This window comes from Pholis gunnellus (genome assembly GCF_910591455.1).
Source record: "Pholis gunnellus genome assembly, chromosome: 9".
NCBI classification, from domain to species: Eukaryota; Metazoa; Chordata; class Actinopteri; order Perciformes; family Pholidae; genus Pholis; species Pholis gunnellus.
The window spans coordinates 23,651,647-23,666,903 of NC_136535.1; the positions used below are offsets into that span (position 1 = coordinate 23,651,647).

The 15,257-nt window shown below is 42.4% G+C and overlaps 1 protein-coding gene across 1 annotated transcript in view; it reads right to left on the reverse strand.

Annotated features, from left to right (window-relative positions):
• The window catches only part of pik3cb (phosphatidylinositol-4,5-bisphosphate 3-kinase, catalytic subunit beta), a 48,935-nt gene extending 40,984 nt beyond the window's left edge, over positions 1-7,951 (reverse strand). Inside the window, exon 1 of the mRNA XM_079165747.1 lies at positions 7,716-7,951. The gene's annotated coding sequence lies outside the window, so the exon portion shown is untranslated. The remainder of the gene's footprint in view (positions 1-7,715) is intronic.
• Positions 7,952-15,257: the final 7,306 nt, after the last annotated feature.

Consider the following 15,257-nt stretch of genomic DNA (forward strand, 5'->3'; position numbering starts at 1 on the left):
GAAAAATTGCAGGCATAAAACTAATAAAACTTATTTTATTAAAAGATAAATTTCTACCTAATTTAATTAAAGAGAGAGATGTGTTTTTGTGTATTTAAAGTCAATGCTAGTTCACTTACAGAATTTAGTGAATAATGAATTAAGCTGCCTTAAAGCTTCTCTTGGTCAGTATGCGTTTAAAAAACTAAAACTAAGGTTTGTTAGTGAAAAGGATTTCGACAAATAGCCGTTCTATGAGAACTTATACCTCTGGAGGCTGAGTGGGTTTTAAAAAAACGTCTCAAGGACTTCATTTATACAGCATCTTATTGGAACATTGCCAAGGAGAACAGGTGTTGTAAATGTATCTAAAGAAATGCATTTTTGTTGTTGCTATAAGTGGCAAATATCCAGTTCTAGTTAGTTACATCTTCAGAAGAACGTCTCTGCAGCCAGGGGGACTACCACTGCACCAAGTCTGTGAATTACATTCACTAAATTGAGGTCATTTCTGAGCGATAGCAGCACTGGGGGAACTATTTCCAGCCCAACGCACACAGTGGTGGACGGTGATGTTGGCTTCAAGTGTTGGGGGGTTTCTAGTGGGGGTTTCTTACGATAGAGGAATAATGGGCACGTGCTCTTAAACTCAGTCTTTTCTCAGAGCCTCCCCAAAATTGTTGTCTCTCTTATCATTGTGCAAACACCACGGTGAGAATCTGCTTTGATACGACTTTCTCCATTCCCATAAACGCACACACACACTCCCTTCCTCCCCTCCACCGGTACTGGAATGTGAGGAATGCCCAATCCTAATAAGTCTCACTCTCCCTCACCCTCACGTCTGCCAATATGCCCTCTGTATCTCATTACATTGGTCATGTGGGTCAGTGCTTTCCCTCCTCATAAATATCCTTAATTCTCTTACAACCTTCAGGCCATAAAGGGCATGCGAGAGCTCCTTTTGTAAACAGGTGGTTTGTGGAGCCCTGAAGGGTTACATAATAGACCAGAGCTCCTGAAGGGCACTCCCTGTCTCGACACTTACCAATGACTTAACGCCCAGGGCCTAAACTAGTTAATACAGCCTAGAGCTGGACACAGTTAAAAGAATTGGATACAACGCAAACACTTGTGTCAAAACGACTGAGACACACGTTCACTGTGACGGACTTGGAGTACGTTTTAAGCCCTCTGGAGCTCGTCCAACCGAGACCATTTAGGTAATGACCTTAAAAAACATGCAAGAGGAATGTGAGGAATGCACCAGTGCACACTCCCCCCAAACAGAGTGTGGTCTGAAGGGCCGTTCGGCGTCATCACCGGAAACAAAAGAGCACTGTTTCATTTCTAAAAAAACACAATACACACCCACTCGTTAGCACAGTGGGATGTTTATACCCCCCCCCCCCAATCACAGAGACACATGAGAAACACACAGGCGGGGTTTTCACCGTCATCAAAAGGTGAGTGAAGTATTTCGCTTGGAGTCTTTCAATCAATGCCCGTCTGTGCGTCTCTCTCCCCATGTCTCCCTTTATCCAGCACTTGCTGCAAATCTCTATTTTTAGGCGCTATGGTGAGGCTGCCCTTAGGTGGGCGGAGTGCGTCTGTGTGTTCGTCAAAAGTTCCCCTCGGACGCTGTAAATCAGGTACCTACCTGCTGACTGAGCAAAGGTCCGTCTGAGCCCGGGGCAGCTAGCACCGCCGATCACTCAGAACACGAACACACACACACACACACACACCCCAAGAGAAAGCTCTTACACCGTAGTTACAACAGACACACCATGATGTAGTTGGCGGATATCAGTCATGTCATATAGTTTCACAGGGGGAAGGGAATACAGACGTGAGAGAGAGATATAAAGTCTGTCCAGACTTAATGACACACACACCAGGACCAATGTGATTCTCAGAAGTTATTGCGCACTAAGCAAACTAGAATTAAGAAGACGGTGCTAAAAAATAACCGAACGCTTTCCAGCTCCAGACCTCAGTTCCACATCTTCTACAATGTTTCCATACCTGCATATAATAAATGAACCATTAATATTCCATATGCTCTCTACACTGTACCCCCCCATGCATCGTGTGTTACGTCAACATGTATATATACACACACACACCAACATGTCGCTTTCAGTGACACGTGGGTTTAGGAATGTCGTAAGATGGCAGCACGTGAACGCACCTCAGCGCATGTATGTACGCGACACGCACACAACCGAATGTAGACATCACACGGCTCGCCGCGTGCAGAGAGAGTGTGTGAGCGTGTGCGTCAGCAGCCGTTGAGAATGTGTTGCCATGGAGAGGTTTTTTTTGGCACTCTCAGATTACAGAGTGGAGCCCCTCCCCCCCTCCCCCCCTCCACCCACATAACTCAACGCTATCCAGGCATCTCGGGGTGCCACAGGTGTCGCACCACAGAATGCTTTTGTTTGATTTGTTATGATTATGAATAAACTACTATTTTCTCTTATTCAAAGTGTTTATCAGCCAGAAGGTTCTTCTTTTTAAAGTCCATCTCGGCTCAGACGCAGAATAAAATGAAACACATTTTCAGTTGTTTACTTGAATAAAAACGAATTTATTCGGAACATCTGTTGTGTGTATAAATTGTAATTTTCCGTAAGAGAAACTGTTTAATTGAAGGTGCAGTGAATTAAAAAACAACAACACAGCGTCTGACAGTCGTGACATAACTTACAACTGTTCCTCTGCATTAATCGTTTCAATGTAAATATAAATATCTGTTGGCCTTTGCTGGTTGGTTTGTATTTAGTCTCAACAATCACTGTAACCCCTAAACACTAAGCTGTTGTCCACTCATCCTTTCACCTGCCTTCACACCTTTATGATACCTCAAAATCTTTGCTCGCTCGGGGAACTGTGACACCCGACATCATCACGCGTCTTGCATTAAGATTGTGTCTCCATACGACGTAGCGGCATCACGCCGACGTCACTTAGATAGAATCCTTTCCCTTCTCTATGAAACGTAATCGGATTTAGGACCAGACAGAAAACTATTTAATTGAATCATCACGACTACATTCCCAGACAATAGGTCGTCTCGTATGACAAAGATCGGCTGGACGGCGATATGAAATGTGATAACGAGACACTCTGTTGTGCTGCAAACGTAGATTAAGGATCGGTTTTAATTCCACTTCATTTAAATTGCGTTAACATGGTGGTGCCGCAGTAGATATGAAACAGATGTGTACATCAAAAAGTAGCCAAGTGATGGATGTCTCCATGTTTTCATACAGCCAGGAGCGCGCTACGAAGCTGATCCCATGTCAGCTGTAATCTACACTGTCGCAGTAACATCAGACTTGTTTATTTGCAGGTAATCAGTAATTATTTGAACAATGTCAGCAGTTCTCTTAATGCCTTTCTGCCTGGATGAGTTGTTTGAACTGGACATTACAAGTTTCACTAACTGATATTTGATCACCATCATCTGTAGTGTTGATAATCTAAAGATCATCATCATCGCCGTTTGTCTCTCCGTCAGAAGGACTTCCTCACGTTCACCGTCTGATGCTCAAGTGTAGAGGAATAATGAGCTGCAAATGGGAGCGAACCGCTGGACGGCAACCTTTTGAACCTTTACTTGATCCCTTTTCTTAACAGTCCTATTTATAGTTTGTCTTAATGGTCTTAAGAAATCAAATACGTTACGACAGCAGTCCGCGGCCCTCGTGTCGAGGGAGTCGGCACTTCCTGCATGCATAAGTGATCGAAGATGCTCGGATGTTGTTTCCATTTGGCAACAGGAGAATCGGCTTTCTTTGAATCTCATTTACAAATCGGTGAGAGCACGACGAGCTGAACCAGCAGCAGCAGTGTGCCGTTTACTGTACACGCGTCTCAACGCATCCTAGTTGTTTATGTTGTCACATTTGATGCGTTTCTGCTCTGTGTGCAGATTAAATAACTGGGAATGAATTAAAGGGAGCCATTAGTTTCTCATGTTACTGTGCAGACTCCATTTCCATCCTTCACTGTACCTCCTCTCTCTCTCTCTCACACTCTCTCACACTCTCCTGCTGTCTTCCCTGCATTCCTTGGCAGGTCCCGGCCTGCTGGGCAGCAAAGTGAAGAATTCCAGCAGCTCTTATCTCGCAGTACAGTCACATTTCTATCCTGCGTATAGTTTTAGAATAAAGCAGGAAGGTACATTCTGCATGTTTTTATGAGTGAACACCTGATGCTCCCCTTTCCTCGGTCAGCAACTGGTAGCAGATAAGATCGTCGTTATCATGCAAAGCTAGCAGACAAATTGTGAAAGCCAGGTCTCTCACACACACACACACACACACACACACACACACACACACGGCTCCCTTTCATACGACTCTTTGAGAGGATGTTACACAAGCCTTTCACTGTAACGAGGGGGCGATTTCTTTAAAAGTATAACAGCAGGAAGTGTGAATGAGTGAGAGAAAATAATGGGGATAGTACAAACAATAAGTCTCACACACACACACACACACACACACACACACACACACACACACACACACACACACACACACACACACACACACACACACACACACACACACACACACACACACACACACACACACACACACACACACGTCACTCCAAACAGAGACTCTGATCATAGAATACATAATTCAGGTTGCAAAAGTGGGTCTCTTGGGGAGAAAAATAAAAACATATGTAGGCGTTTGTTGTTTTTAGCAGCGTTCTCTCTCTGATGCCGCTCCACTGCTCGGTCTGTGCAGTAGCGCAATAACGGAGCCTTTCAGAGCTCCAGCAGTACTCCAACACAGCAGGCAATCAGTGAGACGCAGACCCAAAGACAGGGAGGAGAACTCGTCAGCTGGTCAGGGAGCCTGTCTGACACGTTGCATCCAAACTATCCTCCATATTAAGCCTGGAAAACCCGCCGTTTACAGTATATTTTCTTATCCTGTGCTTAGATTTAAACCCTGAACATTCCGGCTTATTATTTTAGTTTGATATAAAGTGCATTCTGTAGGTATTAAGAAAAGGTCTGTTGACCTAAAGCTTTCCCACGAGGTTCATAGATGTGAACACCTTTTGAAAAGTTGGAAGTCAGCGTTTTCACCTCCACAGTCATTGTTTCATTAGAAATCAGACATTGTTGGAGCGGAGCCAAAACTAAGAACTATATCGCTGTCCAAACAATCAGCAGCTGCACCGCCTGAGGAGTCGGCGAGGCTCACGGTGACACATGTACCGCCGCTACAACGTGTTAGTGTTCAGATTACTTGACAACATAAACGTTGACGCTTAGCCACAAGGTTTACCGGATAATTCCACCACGCTGAGACCAAACACACAGCTCCACCTTTCCCCTTCTCCTCGTATCCTTCAGAGAACTCAACACTACTAATCAGAAGCCTCCCACTGAAAATGACCTCACTTCACAGCACCATGCACAACACGGGCGTCACCGCTGTTGCAAAATTTATTTTCTTTGCGTGTGTGTGTGTGTGTGTGTGTGTGGGAGAGTTATTTAGAATTCTTCCATTTGTACCCAGTTGCTCGGTGGAAGGCCTGCTTTGGGAGTAAATAGCTGCATTGTTGGCTGAGGTCTGTGGGGTGACGTCATTGGTCTTATCAGTGCTCTCCAACTTCACCTCCGGACAGCGGAGCCCGCCCAGCTTAAAGGGGGCAGCCAGGAGGACCACCGCCTGATCCAAAACAACAGCTAAAAGCATCAGCCGGGGGCGTAAACATCAAATCAATTAGCATCAAATATGGGCTCATCGGGAGGAAACCCGTCCCTCCTTTACACGCCGTGTGGCTCAACCATTCTCTGGGTTTGAGTGATCAGCTGTGAGGGACTACAGCACAGGTGGAAGAGTGTGTGTGTGTGTGTGTGTGTGTGTGTGTGTGCGCGGCTGACGAGGTGACTTTAGGAATTCTGATCAGTTGAACCATCTTGGAAGTTATGCGTGTGCGTGTGCGTGTGTTTTAAGTTTGTAAACAATCAGAAGTGCCAGACTGAGTCTCACATGACATTAACTACTCAGCCAGCACAATAACACCTGGAACACGTTATGTTAGAGGTGGTTGATACGGATAGAGTGCTCTGTAATGGTACGGAGTACATCTATATCAGGATTAATCCTTTATTTTGTCATCATTTTATTTCTTATTTGCTCTTATCGTATCGATTGGTTTTAATGCTTCATCTATTGTGCTGTTTTATGAGGGCGTTAATTTGACTTTGTCTTGCCTCACTGTTGTTTTATGGTCTTGCTTTTGATTTGTCAGTAGAAGCACTTTGTAAAGGTGCTGTATGAATAAAGTTATTATTATTAAGATCTACAGAAATTAAACTGAGAGGCTGTTTGTTTGCAGATATCCAGATGGAGGGACTGTTTTTAAAGATAAATCCTATAGAAACAATAGAAATGTGACTTTGCCATAAAGCAGGTTTGCTCATCCATTTGTAACTTTGCCTGCAGTGGAAAGCAGCCGCTGGGAGAAATGGTACACAATAACATACAATGCTCAGCCTTCAGGCTAAGTGCTGCTGAACACATCCTGTAAGTGCACATGATGGCAAACACACACACACACACACACCTGTCAAGAACACTGCATTAGCTCCTTTGTCCTCATGTTGCCTGACATTAACAAAAGCAGACCTACAGACACAGATTGAACTCAAACTAAACTCTCATTTAATGACTCTGTTTCTGTTGGCTCATCGTGAGCAGAGGGGCCTGAGGATGTGTGATGAGCATCGTCTCTTCTTGCACAAACACAAAATAAATCCACGCATACAGGTATTAAAACGTGAAACACGGCTGGCACGGGTCCAATGCGTTTTGCAGGGAAAGAGGGAGGCTGAGCTGTCAGGACATGCCAAAACCTGAACACGAATTTACGACAATTACAAAGAAGTAGCCGAACCGTCAAGTCAACCATTATCTGTCAAATACAATAATTCCAAGCTTGCCAAACTACGTCAAATGAATCCATAACTGTTGATTCATAGAGGTGTTTTTTTATGATTCAGCTGGAGTACCACCACATCTGGAGGATCATATAACCTAAAGCAGCAGCTGTACTGCAACATAAGGTCCTCTTACTTCAGTCTGTGCTGACTTCTGTCTCTGGATGACATAAAACCAAAAAGGTTAATATGGACACGGCACCGGAAAGAAAAGCTGACTAAATGAATCCCTCACCAGAGTTTCATATCCTCTTTATTAAATCCATGTCGTCGGTCCGTTTCTCAACAATAAGACAGGCACAGCGGTGACACAGTTTGGAGTGGTCAGTGTGTCTACTTCTGGTTTAATAGATCAGTGTTTCTGCACAAGATCAAGAGGCTCTCATGATAGGACACAAACTTGACTGTTATGTAATAAACAGTCAGAGTTTACAGGCTAAAATAGCTTTAAATAAAAAGAAGTGCTTCTATGTTTAACAACAATTAGCAGTCTCTCTTCCAGCACCACTGGTAAAAGCACAAGCACTTCGCTTGAGAGGCGTAATCCGGAACGCGTGGAGAGGGAGCGCAGACCAAACTCGGTTGAGAAAAAGAATAAGTTTGTTGTTGTCTCGGTTTGCAGCTGAAGGGAACAGCTGTCTGAGCCATTTGTGAATCCTGAACAGACCCACGGAGGGTTCCTGGTGTATTCGGTATACTTTAACCCGGGAACAGCGCTTGATATTCATAATAAAAAAGGAAACGAGTGTGGACTCACCTTTCTGCTCGCGCTCTGGTGGGAGGTCGGTGAAGAGTGGAGCGGACGACCTAAACAGCTGCAAGTTAATTTTGGGGCTTTTATGTCGTCGGAGTGGATTCACGCGCGCGTGGCTGTCAGGACACAGATCTCTTCAGGTGGACAGGGGAGCGCGCGGCTGTCAGGACACAGGTGGACGAGGAGCGCGCGCACGGTCCTTCTTCCTGTTTGTTTCAGAAGGTGAACCACTCACCACCTACAACACCACCGCTGCTGCTGCTGCTGCTGCTTTTTCCTCCACTGTCAAGTCTGAGAGAGTGACAGGAGGAAAAAAGACATCACTTCCGCTCACTGATTTCAAAATAAAAAACCTTTACTGATGACGTGTGAGACTCAACGCTTTGATTAAAGGAAAAAGTAAATCCACCTTGTAGTTGAATTGACATTACTAACTACTTTAACTGGGAGCTTTAGTTTAGTTAAGTTAATATACATTAAAATCACGGCAAGATAAGTTAACCTAATTCTCCCACATACATGGTAAACACATACACATACATGTACTATACATTATACAAATCACAATATAACACTGTTGATCTTTTGCAAAAAGTAGTTCCTATCATAGCAGACAGTGATACTTTAAATGATCATGTCCATACATTATATTTTAGCACACAAATCAAACATCTTGCAAAACACAGATTTGTTTTGCAGACTCATTCAGATTCATCCTCTATATTAGAAGAATGACTGTCTGCAGGTGGGGTGGCTACCATTGATTACCCTGTGAGACAGGACCATGTGTAACCTGAACAGGCAACCCTGGAAAGTGATGCCTCGACCTTATTAATAAGCCTTTAAGCTCCATGATCCAGAATCACCTGGCCCCTGATGAGGAGGGTTTTATCTGAAGGTAAGTTTTAAAGCTGTGAATCAGAAAACGTCCCATAAACTCACCAAAGGTTTGAGAGGCAGCTACTGTATTTACTGAAGTAGCTTTGTGTAACGTTCCCACATTAAACTATCCCTGCAGTACAGCCAGACAGTCTGCTGTTCACTTCGATTCAAGTACAAAACTAAACTGTGCAATATTAAAGAAAACATTTGCAAATATGAATAGTAATTTGTAGGGTTTGACTTTATTCTTATTATAATTTATTATAATAATAATGTATTTTGCATGACTAATAATTAATATTGATTCACAATAACATAAAACAGTCTGATTGTATTCCTGTTTTCTTAAAAATAGGAAACACATTACTGAAACCATGCCTGCTGTTCCAAAGTGGCCCTGTGAGGCTTTTATTGTGAAGGTTACATTTCCGGTCTGCTGGAAGTCTGAGGTCTGACGCTGATTGGTGCCCAGCCGGCTTTCTTCTATGAACCAACATACCGCCGCTACAAAAGTTATGAGCAGTCGTTTCACCCGGAAACACAATGTTTTTCAACCTCCTCTGAGTTAAAGACCGACGTGAATGTTAATTTAGGCGGTTACAGCCTTCAAATGGCACGCGGCCTATAATTAATTATACGCCCCTTTAGCCGTTATGAATCTTTGATTTAGCCATTAACCAACAAATTAAGCAACGAAACGTCATTATGAGATAATCCCGTATTTTGATAGTTGTTACTTTCTATCTTTATGAAATGTTTAAAGCATTTAGTTTGTCAGTAAACGATGAGCTTTGCTGCCCTCTGGTGTTCGAATGGGTTACTGCAGCTCACATTTCACAGGCCTGATAGGAAACATGGTAAATGTTGGGGGTTTTAAATAACATGTTGTTTACATTGTTTCATCAGTCAACAAATATGTTAAAGTCCAGTATCTTCTGTACTTAATTACTGCAGACACAACTGCTCTTTAGAGGGCAGCTCTACAACCATCACAATGAGTAGCATACATCAATCCCTTATCTATGTATCAATTTACCTCTAACCAATGCTTTGACCAGACTGAAGTGGAAACAATGCCAGGTTGTTGTTTTTAAATCATATTAACCACACAAAAAATATATATATTCCTCTTAAGAGGAACAGGCCTATAGCTCATATTTTGATTGTCATAATATTGAAAGCTCACGTTAACATTGACTCATGCAGAAATACCAGGACCGTGAAACTGAAGCAGCTAAATGGAATTCAGCCATCATTAATCTTATTTTCACCTGTTTTTATTTACTGTGACATGTTAACTATTTTCTGTCAACATGACAAACATTTACACGGTGGACTTTTAATAAAGGTATATCCTTTGTGAGGAAGAGTTTAAGTAAGTTTGTGATTGGTTGTTTGAAAGGCAGTTTGGGGCATATTTTTGGGGGCATTTATCTTGATTTACATGTAACATCCTTTGGTTCTTTTAGAAATAACATTTAGAATGAACTCCAGCACAACGGTCATGATATTAAAGTTCTACAGTCTTTTCATGGAGTCTCTTATTGTTAGGTAACATAATTACAGCTGATTCAAACAACAACAGGGGGGAGAGCTGGGTTACGTTACACAATAAAAGCCCCGCTCACGCCACAAGGGGGCAGCAGAGACCCACACAGCACACTTCTATTGAGGGGAGTAAAGAACCAATGATTACGCTTTCAGATTGAGCACATCTGGGTGACTTCTGTGGATGTTCCCAATGTGACTGCTTTCAATGAAAGATGATATTTGGATACCTGACATTTGGCTACTGCGCATGGATACCTGCCTGGCTATGATGCCACATAAAGAGCCTAAAGCAGGCCCCGAGGAGCTCGACGGGGTCACCAGGTCACAACCACACTATCAATTATAACGTGTATTTTCCTTAACGTACATTTAAACGGTCTCTCAGTGGTATAGAAATGAGGCTGAGTCCTGTGCTTAAGGACCTGCTGGCGGGCAGCGGTTTAAAGCCCCCCCCCCTCATCACCTTCTCATTGTCTGAAATTTGCTCAACATCAGGGAGCAGCCCATGCAGCGTATGGTTCCCAGGTCCAGCATGCTTCCATTACTGCTCCTCTTATTTGATTAAATGCCCCCCTCCCCTAAAAAACTCAGTCCAAAAACCCCACACTGTGCATAATCTCTTCACAGATGATGAGCGTGTAACACAAAGCACGTTGAGCTTGAAAGGGTACCTTACACGAATGCGTATAATTATGGATATCAAAATATCATCATTTGTTTAATTGTGAGGTCTTGCCAAGAGGGATGTAATTGCTTGAAAGAGTTTCGGTTTATGGCGTGCACATAAAGGCGTGGCCAGGGTCAGGCCTCAGGGTCAACTTCCTGTTTTGCTATGGAGACTTACTTCATAAAAACCTCATCATTTATAACCCAATAAAATAACAATATACAGATTTGATGGAGAGCTATTACAACAGCAGCCAGCATTTGAATGAATCACCACTTCATTAATTGAATGATGTGTCATTAAGTTTGTGTATGACTTGTATCCTCGTGCACTGTTGTGAAATGTAAGGAACCCTAGGTAGTATAAATAAGAGGGCATTTCTGGAGTTGTTTTGTTGGTGAAATAAGCTCAGTGTTTGGCATTCATATATCTGGAGGAGCTCATATTTCTGTTACTGATAGAGCTGATTTTGTCTCTGTCGACATGAAGACGGTACTTCTGGTTTATTATTTATATCCTACAGTATCAGGAGAACAGGTGCTGGGCCCCCTTAATGACCGCTGTGGGAGTTCGGCCTCGTCTTTGATTGATTGCATGTTAACAGGAGAAGGGTTATCCTTAATAGCTTCTTGTTGCCAAACCCTGCGGAAGTTTCTTAAAGAGGGCGAGAAAAAGGAAAGGCCTTTTGTTAAAAATAGACCCCATCAGCGCGCGATGGGGGAAGAAAGACTCTGCCACTTCAATCCCGACAAAGCAATTTGCGGCTCATAATCAAGAGAGAGGAAACATTTGTATCCCCCCCCTCCCTCATTTTTTACAGTATAAACTGGCCACTTCCGCCACATCCACTTCAGAAATGAACGAGAAGTCTCGATGCTGCTAAATGCTGGACGGCGCTATGGATGCTGGTTATCACACCGTGTTTTTGTGATCATAAATGTGAAATGGACATAAATTAATATTTGCATTAATACAAAAAAGACTATTATACTTATATAGTATACACAAAACCTCGTCATCTCGTGACCCCTTCACGCTCACTCGGACATTTGAGTGGCCCGCTGGAGGGTAAACAGAGTTCAGTGCGTAATGATTTTTTTTACAGTCCATCTTTTTTAGAATAGAATAGACACTGGTGTGTGTATTTATAGACATTTTGATGAACCTTCTGTTGACCTGAGGTCCACTGTAGGCTATAACAAAACGTCGCGGCTTCCTGTTTATAAACTGTGCGCAGCGTATCAACGCGCGCTATTGTAATTATTTTGGCAAATTAAAAGAATTATTGCATGTCGGCTATTGTTTCGCGCGCGTTGTCATCGAGATGGGAATCAGCAGAGTGTCGTGAAAACATCACGTAGAGCTGGAGATTCACCAGAGGACGCGCTCTGAAAATAAACAGCTCTATATTGAGTCATGTCATAGAAATAGCTCCGATAGAAGAGAGATGATTTCTGCTGCAACGAGAGAGAAAAGGAAAAAAAATTACTCGTGCCGATTTGAAACAATTGCCGGATTTTTCTGCGAATCAAATCTTCGCATATTTTCCTGTTTAGAGCAGATGTATACCAAACAGTGGTGACCCTCCCACCCCCCCCTTACTCTCCTTTTCAATGGGCTCCGGGTGATGCGCGCCGCTGCTCCGTGGAAACTGTTGCTCCTTCCATCTCAAACACGCCAGGAATTCAATTGTGTGCGAGTATTTGGGGAAACCTGCTAACCTGCGTGTGACTCGACCGGCCGGGTCGCATCTCCGGCGACCCGTCGAGCGTGCAAGCACGTCGAGGGCCCGGAACGGGTCCAGGTATACGCAGCTGCACGTGTGTGTGTGTGTGTGTGTGTGTGTGTGTGTGTGTGTGTGTGTGTGCGTGTGTGTGCGCGTGCACAAAGAAGAAGAAGCAGCAGCGAGGGTCAAATGTGTTCCAGTTCTACAATGAGTTGACCTCATTTGTCTTGTTGATTATAATCTGTCATCTCTGAGAGCACGACAAAGGATACAATCACGGTTATTCAGCGCACAAAAAAAAGACGAACGAAAGCGGAACCGCACAAATCCACCTCATGCAGAATTAATGGGGAAATTAAACAAGCAGCATTTATTCACCACCCGTGCAGCTGTCTTTATTCAACGCCTGTGTTTTACTGTATATTTGTAAGAGCTGCAGTTTTTGTTGCATGTCCTCGAATGCAACTATTATTAAGTTGATATATTAAAAAAATTCTTAAGTTTGTATTTAAGGTTTTATTTAAGAAAATGTCATGATAAACTCAACATTTACGCGCCAGTGAAGGTCAACAAATATGTTCAATTCATTAAAATAGTAAGTAAATACTAAATAGTACGCAGTTAATTCATTTTGTAAGTGTTAATGTTATAATGCAAAGTACAAATATAATTCCTAAATGAAAACAACGTGCACATCTGTCGACTTAAAGAAGACTGTATATATCTTTTGAAAGCAGGCCTGCTGGAGCCATGAACCTCGGCTGGCCTTATCTCTGTCAGCTCCCTGAGACTTCCTGTATGCAGGCCCATTGTTCCCCACCGGCTCAACTGACAACCCTTCTGCGCAGATGCACACCTGCTGCCGCAACCAAGTCCGCGCATTCGGTGTTTTGGCCTTTACAGAGGAGATGCAGGGGTCTTAACAAAAAAGAGGCGTTTGTTTGTATTTTGATGTGTTACTTGAAGGCATTTGTTGCAGGAGTAGCAAATGGGCTATTCACAGTTTCCTGACAAACTAAAAGCAAGTTTAAACAAATTAACTGCAAAATCTACCTCCATAAATGCCGTATTCTAGGCGCACCAATGCTAATAATAAAAAGTATATATTCTAAAACTGTATTAATAAACTAAACGTTACATTTGTTATTTTTGTCCCAAAATAAATTTTAAAAACATAAAATCATAAAACCCATCTCTGGATCATAGTTTATAGTTACACTCTCTGAAACACAAGTTCTTGTAAAACACTGGTATTTATTATTTCTGAGGAGTGTTTAGAACACACTTGCCTTTTAAACGCGCCCTTATCTCCTCACTGTTTACAAAACATGAATGTGAGGAAGCAGAGGATGATGAACACAGCTACATTTCTTCAGCTCCCTCTGCACACCGGACGAGAGTCACAGTGTTCCTCCGATTAGTCCCGAAGCTACAGCGGCGTTTTACATTTCACGTTTCTCGTTCCACACAGGCTTGTTTCAGGCAAACGACGTAAAGAACACGTGATTCTTCATCCCGACGGCTGCTGGGAAAAAGATATTTAACCTAGACTTATCCGGACTTTCCCTTTTCAGCAGTGTAATTATGGTTGCATGCAGATGTTGTGATGGAGTGAACATGTTCTCTCATTGAGTTCCCGTCATGCATCTCTACTAAACTTTTACAATCTAGGCCTATATGTCCCTTGAAAACTAAAAAATATCATCCACAAGTCTGTTATACAAATATATGTGCAGGTCTATTATAGGGACTTCAGCAACAATGCATTGTATTATTATATTGTATAGCCATTGTAATGTTCATATTGAGTATTGTATTTTGGAAACAACCTTTTCAATTTAACTTTTTCAAATCTGTGTATTTAATTACCTTAAAAAAATGATAGCTACTTTGCCTAAAAGCGGGTCAACTAAATAGGCTTACACACACACACACACACACACACACACATTCACAAATAAAGATGTCTATGTAATAAAAACACGTTGTTAATTAAAGCAGTGTATGAGATTTTCCCCCAATATTTTCTTGTAATAAAGCCCTCTATTATTATTAATATTATTTTACTTGAATTTAGGTCGAGCCGTTTTAAAAGTTAGAAATCACAAACAAATAAAAAGTTCACTAATTCTAATTTGTGCTGATAGCAGCAGCTTTTACTAAAGTTAATGGGATTCCTAAAATAACGTTATTCAAACCTCATTCATATTCCACCATTTGTGCAAATGGCGTTAACACGTCAGCCTTATGATATCATATGTGGGTGTGTACTGTGTGTTTTCTGGGGGGATTGAGTGTTTTGCGTTTTGATGATGAGTCTGTGTTTGACAGCTCAGAGGGTGGATCGAGGTGGCGCTGATCCCACAATCTGATATAAAATAGGCTATTGGATGTTAAGAAATCATATTCTGCATAATTGGTCAGCTTTTAAAAAACAATAACTCGGGTTGCGTTGTTGTGAGACAACCCTTAAATGTAAAAGTGAAAACCAGATGGCCCTAAAGTCTATCGCTGTGATAACATGGAGATTTTAGGAGGGCCGGTGAATTAAAGGCGTCTCACTCGTCAACATGTCTCTATTATCAAGAGGTTAGAGGGAAAATGTAACAGTCTCGCGCTCAAAGACAACACGTGGAGGAGGAGTTGTCTGTCTGAAGTAAACGTCCATATATTAGTAAATGACTCGTTGATACAGTACAGCAACACGGGATGAATGAAG